Source organism: Acromyrmex echinatior, chromosome 14 (assembly GCF_024713525.1).
Source record: "Acromyrmex echinatior isolate Ae372 chromosome 14, ASM2471352v2, whole genome shotgun sequence".
Classification (NCBI taxonomy): Eukaryota; Metazoa; Arthropoda; class Insecta; order Hymenoptera; family Formicidae; genus Acromyrmex; species Acromyrmex echinatior.
In genome coordinates, this window is record NC_141865.1 from 3,022,916 (window position 1) to 3,032,543 (window position 9,628).

The following is a 9,628-nucleotide window of genomic DNA, read 5'->3' on the forward strand; positions in this document are numbered from 1 at the left end:
AGAAGAGGATCATCGTAAAATTCCATTGCAGAAGAGGACCATTGTGAAAGATCATCACAGAATTTTATCACAAAAAGGATCATCGCAGGATTTCATCACAGAAGATCATCGTGAGACCTTGATGCAGAAGAGAAGCACATCATGGGATTCTGTCGCAGAAGAGGATCATCACCGAATTTCGTTATACAGGATCATTGTAGAATTCCATTGCAGAAGAGAATCATCGTGAAAAATCATCACAGAACTTTATCACAAAAAGGATCATCGCGGAATTTCATCACAGAAGATCATCACAGAAGATCATCACAGAAGATCATCGTGGGACCTTGTTGCAGAAGAGGATCACATCACGGGATTCTGTCGCAGAAGAGGATCATCACCGAATTTCGTTATACAGGATCATTGTAGAATTCCATTGCAGAAGAGAATCATCGTGAAAAATCATCACAGAACTTTATCACAAAAAGGATCATCGCGGAATTTCATCACAGAAGATCATCACAGAAGATCATCACAGAAGATCATCATCACAGAAGATCATCACAGAAGATCATCGTGGGACCTTGTTGCAGAAGAGGATCACATCACGGGATTCTGTCGCAGAAGAGGATCATCACCGAATTTCGTTATACAGGATCATTGTAGAATTCCATTGCAGAAGAGAATCATCGTGAAAAATCATCACAGAACTTTATCACAAAAAGGATCATCGCGGAATTTCATCACAGAAGATCATCGTGGGATTTTGAAGCAGAAGACGATCACATCACGGGATTCTGTCGCGGAAGAGGATCATCACGGGATTTCGTCATACAGGATCATTGTATAATTCCATTGCAGAAGAGAATCATCGTGAAAAATCATCACAGAACTTTATCACAAAAAGGATCATCGCGGAATTTCATCACAGAAGATCATCACAGAAGATCATCGTGGGACCTTGTCGCAGAAGAGGATCATCACCGGATTTCATCGCAGATCATCGTGGGATTTTGAAGCAGAAGACGATCACATCACGGGATTCTGTCGCGGAAGAGGATCATCACGGGATTTCGTCATACAGGATCATTGTATAATTCCATTGCAGAAGAGAATCATCGTGAAAGATCATCACAGAACTTTATCACAAAAAGGATCATCGCGGAATTTCATCACAGAAGATCATCGTGGGACCTTGTTGCAGAAGAGGATTACATCATGGGATTTTATCACAAGAGGATCACGAGATTTCATCATACAAGACCATAGAATTCTATTGCAGAAGAGGACCATCGTGAAAGATCATCACAGAACTTTATCACAAAAAGGATCATCGCTGAATTTCATCACAGAAGATCATCGTGGGACCTTGTTGCAGAAGAGGATTACATCACGAGATTCTGTCGCAGAAGAGGATCATCACGGGATTTCATCGCAGATCGTCGTGGGATCTTGAAGCAGAAGACGATCACATCACGGAATTCTGTCGCGGAAGAGGATCATCACCGAATTTCGTTATACAAGATCATCGTAGAATTCTATTGCAGAAGAGGACCATCGTGAAAGATCATCATAGAACTTTATCATAAAAAGAATCATTGCGGAATTTCATCACAGAAGATCATCGTGGGACCTTGTTGCAGAAGAGGATCACATCATGGGATTTTATCACAAGAGGATCATCACGGTATTTCGTCATACAGGATCATCATAGAATTCCATTGCAGAAGAGAATCATCGTGAAAAGTCATCATAAAAGAATCATCGCGGGATTTCATCGCAGATCATCGTGGGATCTTGAAGCAGAAGACGATCACATTATGGGATTCTGTCGCAGAAGAGGATCATCACCGAATTTCGTTATACAAGATCATCGTAGAATTCTATTGCAGAAGAGGACCATCGTGAAAGATCATCACAGAACTTTATCACAAAAAGGATCATCGCGGAATTTCATCACAGAAGATCATCGTGGGACCTTGTTGCAGAAGAGGATCACATCATGGGATTCTATCACAAGAGGATCATTACGGGATTTCATCATACAAGACCATCATAGAATTCTATTGCAGAAGAGGACCATCGTGAAAGATCATCACAGAACTTTATCACAAAAAGGATCATCGCGAGATTTCATCGCAGAAGAGGATCATCGCGGGATCTTGAAACAGAAGATCACATCATGGGATTCTGTCGTAGAAGAGGATCATCACTGAATTTCGTCATACAAGATCATCATAGAATTCCATTGCAGAAGAGAACCATCATGAAAAGTCATCACAGAACTTTATCACAAAAGATCGTTGCGGAATTTCATCACCGAAGATTATCGTGGGACCATTTGTTGCAGAAGAGAATCACGTCATGGGATTCTGTCACAGAAGAGGATAATCACGCGATTTCGTCATATAAGATCGTCATAAAATTCCATCGCAGAAGAGAATCATTGCGATACTCTGTCATAGAAAAAAATTAGTGAAACTTTATAAAGATAAGAGGATTATCATTAGATTTTGTCACAGAAGAGAATCATCTAAAGGATCCTTATTAATCATGTCTCGATGGCACACTTAATCATAGAGATTGGATGCCGGAGCTTTTTAGTCTTAAGTGCTATGAGTTCGTCCAATCGAATCATGTCCAATCAGTGCCACTCGAATCATTACGGAACTCTGTCGTAGAAGAAGACTATCATGAAGTTTCCATCGTGAAAGATCATCATAGAAGATCTTATTGCAGAAGAGAATCTTCATGACTGTCGTAGAAGGAGAATTATTACGAAATTCCATCTCAGAAGAAAATCATCGTAGAATTTTATCGTGGAAAAAGATTATTGCACGACTTTGTCACAGAAGAATCGTACTTCATATCGTACTTCATTGCAGATGAGGATTGTGGAACTACACTGTTAGAAATGTAACCACGAACTTCTTTTACATGTAAATAAAGCTCGTGGTTATGAACGAAATTAAAAGTAATGAATGATTTAACTAAAAATTAAGTTACAGCGGTTACTTAAATGTAATGAACGTTAAATTTATGAAATTTAAGGTGCTTTTAATAAGATTTCATGAAAATTACATTAAATTTCATAAATTTTCATGAAAAATACATTAAATTTTATGTACATGTATACAAATATATACTTTTTAATTATAAATACATTAAATTTATAACGTAATATCATGAAATTAAGTTCAAATTGTGTAACTTAAAAGTTAATGAAGAACATTTCTAGCAGTATACGTTATAAACACAACAAACTTCAATTTCGTGAAATTTAGACTTTAGACTTGTATTATTAGTATTTTCAATATTATTAAGTCTGGCAATGAATCTTTTGTGGAACTTACAATAAATTTAAACTATTGTAGCAAGTTTAGACTTTCAACATTATAAAGTATAAATTTTAAAGATTATGGGATTTGAATCCTCAATATTATTGCAAAGGTAAATATATATCACCTTGAAATTTTAACGTGAATTTTATAACTGTATGACATTTCTAATTTGACAGTAACTTGATATTGTAAATTTAGAAATTCGATATTGTAAGACTTGGAATTTTGACATCATGGGATCTGGAATTCACTTTATAAGATGGATTTTCGCAAATATTTGGAGACTTTGAAGTGTTGTGAAACCTAGATTTTTTTCATATGATATTTGGAATTTTTTACATCATTGAAATCTTTAACATCTTAGGACTTGGAGTATCAGCATTGTAGAATTTTTGATAAAAAATTTTTATTGAAATATTTTGTAATGTTATTGTGACGAAAAGTTTTTTATTTATATAATTATTTAAGTAGAAATTTAAATAATATGTGCAAAATTGATATTTCATAAAATTTAATGAATCGTAAAATATCCTGAGCTAAATGCAGTAAATTTGCTGGCATGTTGCCGAAAATTGTTACAGCAACTAATTTCGACACTCGGGACAAAATGAGAACACGTCTGTCGCGTTGAACTCAGTGCAATTCGAATTCTTACGATAGCAATATATCAGCATCAATTTCCTCGATGACAGCTCGTGTTTTCAATTTGTTATCAACGAATAACAGCGTATTATCTGCAGCGTATTGTCCGCAGTCAATAGCATCTTTACAACATTATCACGGTAACAGGTATCAAATAATATATACTATATATGCAGATAATATGCCAATAAAACGTTGTGTTACGCATTGTAATATGTCGAAATAATACTGACAATGTTTAAAAATTAATGGAAAAAATAAATATTAGGTATTGGAATTAATTCGTAGCGTTTTACAAGTGATGGGAAGTACTTTCATTAATGTATTTTTTAATGCCCATGTGAAATAAATAACATTCTTTCATTAAAAACGCTACGAATTAATTCCAACACCTAATATTTTTTTAAATGACGATTTTTACATATATCACAAGGTTTCACATCTTATTTTATCATCGATTACAATCATTTTACAATTTTATAATTTTCGAAAACGCATCGCAGAGATTCAAAATTAATTATAAGATTGCAGTAAACATATAACAATACACTTTTGCTGAGCTATATAATCACACTCTTATTTGACAATTCGATATTCAATAATTATTCAACTAGTAATCTTGCGATGTTTTGTACGAATCAGATAATTAAGATTTAGTGCATTGAAATCGACATTGTTATCTGTTCATCTAAATTGTATAGTAAATTTATCTTGTTAAATCTTATTAGATGTTGGAATTAATTCGTAGCGTTTTACAAGTGATGGGAAGTACTTTCATTAATGTATTTTTTAATGCTCATGTGAAATAAATAACATTCTTTCATTAAAAAACGCTACGAATTAATTCCAACACCTAATAATTTATACCGAAAATCATTTATATTTATTATGATATCACATAATGATTGTAAAAATGCATTACATAATATATATTGCGTTCAGTTACATATATAAATAATGTAAGTGCTTTATATGTTAAAGTTTTTTATGACAAATAGATTCATTATAAATCATGCTGATTGATTTATCTTTAACTTGAACAAAAAAGAATAAATCTATCCACTTATCTTAAATACTCATCTCTCATCATGAATCTTCCGTTTCTTGGAATTGGAACTTGCAGCCATCCTGAAATTTAATATTTTCAAAATTTCTTTCGAAATTATAAACGTATTATTAAGTTATAAATATCTGTTTATGCCCAATAAATAGCACACTGTAAGCGACTGTTCGCATCTGCTTAATTAAGCACTGCGAGCATGCAGTGCACTTATCTGTTAAAACAATCGAGAAAAAATGCATTTCTCGAATATTTTTCGCTATGTTCGGAAATACTATTTGAATATTATTTTAACATTCGGCGAAGCATAAAATAATACATGAGGACATTTGAGAAGTGTTTCAAATGTAGCCAGAATTTTAAATAAATGCTTGAAATCTACTCAATAAGATTTGTGTGTAATATTTAAAAAATGAATATACATCGAAATAAGTATAAACATTGTATTTTGACAGTTTACATAAAATAAAAAATATATTTTTATTTTCGGCTATTAATTGGCAGACCGCAAAAAATACATTGGCGGCCCGCGGACTGTGTGTCGTGAATCACTGAAAACTAAACAATAAAAATAGTATCACTTGGGTTTTACATTTTTAATTTGGTGCAATAATGATAATATCATTTAGGTTCTATTTTTTAATTTGGTACAATAAGGATAATATTATTTGATAATTTGTCATTTGGTACAAAAGTTTTTTTTTAGGCATACACTTAGCGCATACACTTTCGTTAAGGGGAGATTTTACTTTGGAGGTAAAAAAAAAATCGATTTTTTGCAGCAAAATTTGTTCTTTAAACAGAAAGAGAAATTGACTTATATGCCAAGCGCTGATCAAATGTAAGTTGCAAAATATCATAGTTAACTAAAATCATTATCAGAAAGTAAAACTTTATTTTTTCATATTTTTCAAACTGATGAGAAATGTACAGCTTCAATCAATCATCCAATTGACATCAAGTTTTTTCCTATGAAAAATAGATAATTTTTATGGGATCATGAACCTAAAAATGCCATAAATTTTCCAAAATAACTTAAAATTTAATTATGTAATAAATATCTTAAAATAACTTAAAATTTAATTATATAATAAATTTTTTTGAACAGGGAAATGAAAAAAAGTTAAGATATAAATCATGTATCAGATACGTTATTTAATATGTAATTTACATTACATACCAAATACATATGATTATTATCCGATATTTTTCCATATTAAATACATAAATTATGTATTTGATACGTATTCTTAATATTGCAAATACGCGTTCAAAATGTATTATGTACAAGTATTATATAATTAGCCATTTACAGGCCAATTCTATTTTATGAATTTAAAAACAATTTAATGCTAACTTGATTGATATTTTGCCCACCGACGAGATACTATTAAAAACTGTCAATCCTGAGCAAATTTTTGGCGATATAAAAAGAATCCTAAAGTCCCGGAGATCATTGAAGAACGCTGACATTATCGACAATTGATACAAATTTATTATTAACATAAATATTTGATTCATACATTATTAAATTCATGATTTTTTTATTACATAAATGTTCCATAAATAAATATGTATATTTGTAAAGCTAAATATAATATTCTATATATTGCAGAAAAATTATAATTTTTTCTCTGCGATTATCATCTCTGTTGATAATCAAACTTAGACGATAATACTAAAATAATACTAAAATCACAATTTTAAAGAAAAATCGAGTATTATTGAGTTATAAATGTATAATTACATCTACTAAACTAATCATCAAAATTAGTACAGTTATTACAATATTATCAGTTTTTAATTCTTAATCACTTTAATATTCACAAGGACGCGAACTCCCGTAAGGATGTTAGTCTTTAATAGTATTTCGTCGGTGCTTTGGCTTTAAAATTTTAAGATTCTAAAAGTAAAATTAATCACTTTGACCTGTCCATATCCAAACGATCATATCCATACATGAATATATATATATATATATATATGTATTATATTAAATATATCTAAATGTAAATAATTAATTTTAGAGTAATATAAATGTTTTTACATTAATATTTTCAAAATATTAAGTTTTAACATTTAGAGATAATATTTTAGTGACATAGAGTATTTTTCTTACTGTAAGCTGTGCATATACTTCATGTTTTTGAAATTAAATAAAATAAAAAGTTTGAAGTATAGACATATATATATATATATATATATATATAACAATAAATAAATTTAACATTATTATAAAAATTAAGCTTTATGCACAGGAAAAATATATTTAAAATTAAGTTAATAATAATATAAAGCTCAATGAGAATAACTAAATAAATAAAATGAGGAGTCAGAATTATGTTAGTGCTAAATTATTAAACCAATAAAACTTGTATAACATATAATAACAAACGTTTCCCTTTATTGGATCATTCTCAATGTTTAACAAATTCAATTATCCATAATTATTAAAACCAGTACAGTATAAATGTGACAAAACGCCAATTAAACATAAAATTTAAGATATGACAACTTGAAATGTTGCAAAAACACTCTCACTAATTGTAAGTGCAATTTGCTCGCAAATTTTGTTAAAGATATAATTGAAAGCTTCGGACGAGAACTGTCTTAAATGAATGGTCGTCAGTAACGTAAAAATCAAATACAATGTAAAAATATACGAAACTACACTCATATAAGGTACCAACTTAGCCAATCTATAATAGCTAATTCTAAGGAGCACAAAGTTATGAGAAAATTCTTACAACTCCGTAAAATATTTGTACAAGTCACATATCGGAAAATTATACGACAAAATAGTTAATGTCGATTATATAACTATTTGAAGTTTTTATAATATTCATACGACTTCGTACAAATTAGTCGTTATATGATATTCTTGTTAAGATTTTGTATGTATCGTCTATACAACTTATTTATGTTAGTCATCTTGCGATATAAATGTCATTGTTTTTGAATTTGTTTATTTGACTCCGTACACTTTAACTCAACTTTTGAATTATATCAAGTTTTCAGAATGTTCACACAATTACGAATGGACGTTGCGTAGAAATAATGTGTATATTTATAAAACATTATAACTTTATATGTTATATAACTTCATGAGATTATTTTATTTTTGATTACTATTGATCTGTGTACGCGTTCATTAGTTTTATATTTAATAATTACAGTTACAAATATCTGGATAAACCAAATGGGAAAGGAAATAGTATTTAAACATAGTAGCTATTACAAGAGAGCACTTAAAGCAACAGCCGATAAAAGTTACTGACAAAATAGAATATGCAAAAGTAAAGCAAAATTTGATCATCTTAAAGAAAAAACGCAATTAATGGAGATCAAAGTTACATGATCGCTATCAAGGAGTCGAGTAACTGTCGAATTGTAAATTGTCCAGACATGCAATTATAGCTCAGAGTTAGCATATTAGGTTATCACCCCAGATCTTAGGTTCAAATCCCATCAAAATTACATGCGTTTTCATAAATATATGCATATAAATGTTCGGCGTATATCTCAAATGCGATGAATTAAGATGTAAATATGAAGAAAAATATTATTTTTGATAAAAAATATTTAATTTTGAGAATTATTGATGAAAGTTGTACTAACATCTGTACATGATCTTTAAGACGGTTATTGAAACATTATTCTATGATTATTAACGGTTTGTTGCAATAGAGTTGTATATTATAAGTTTTAATGTAATTAATAAGATGTTAGAAATCAGTCGTATAGGTTCCCCACTTAGTTGTTATAAACATTTCAATGATGTTACTGCCTACACTTTTAAGATACAAGTACAATTGTAACGGAAGTTACAAAGTTTTTAAGAAAGTTGTATAAATATTTCTATAACTGTTATGTCACTAGAGTGTGCTCCTTGAGATTGTTGGCTAACATTCTGTTAATTGATATTAGGCCAATACTGATTGTTAAAGTTGCAACTGGCGCAATGTTTGCTTAGTACATACATTGGCATTGCGCCGCTACTGCATCGCTTGATAACAGTTAAAAAATAATAATATAAATGATTGGCGTTTATTAAAGTTGTATTCATTGGTATATTCATCGAAATATGCTTTCATTGTTATTAGGAAATGAACTTAACGACTATTTTAATTATTATAATTAAGGATTAAAATATACATTAGAAGTAGGCATTATTTTTACAATATATACAACATAGGGGAAGGATCTCGTTAGCGCAGTGTGATAGCAAACATTCACTCACATCGGCCAGTGCCTAGTAATTTTTCACTTCTTTAGCAATTCAGTGGATTTAACAGTTGAGGATCGTTGTTATTGATATATTCTTTTAGCTTATCCAATCAGAATTTTAGATCTAGAAGAATACAATACCAGCGAACACTCACTCAATTGTTGAGTTTGCTGAATGCGCCCATTAATAATATTTTATTTTAAGTCAGCCAATTAGCGATGTGCACTACCGGAACGTTACACTAAGGATGAAGTCCCATGAAGCGTATTTGCCACGTAACCGTGTAACCAATCAATAATCAGTAAATCGCAAAATCACAATAGCACATCACTTCTGATTGGTTATACGGTAAATACACCCTGGGACTCCATTCTAACA

The 9,628-nt window shown here is 30.5% G+C and overlaps 1 pseudogene; it reads left to right on the forward strand.

Annotated features, from left to right (window-relative positions):
- Positions 1–856: 856 nt before the first annotated feature.
- Positions 857–5,411, forward strand: LOC105148109 (uncharacterized; annotated as a pseudogene).
- The last annotated feature ends 4,217 nt before the right edge of the window (positions 5,412–9,628 follow it).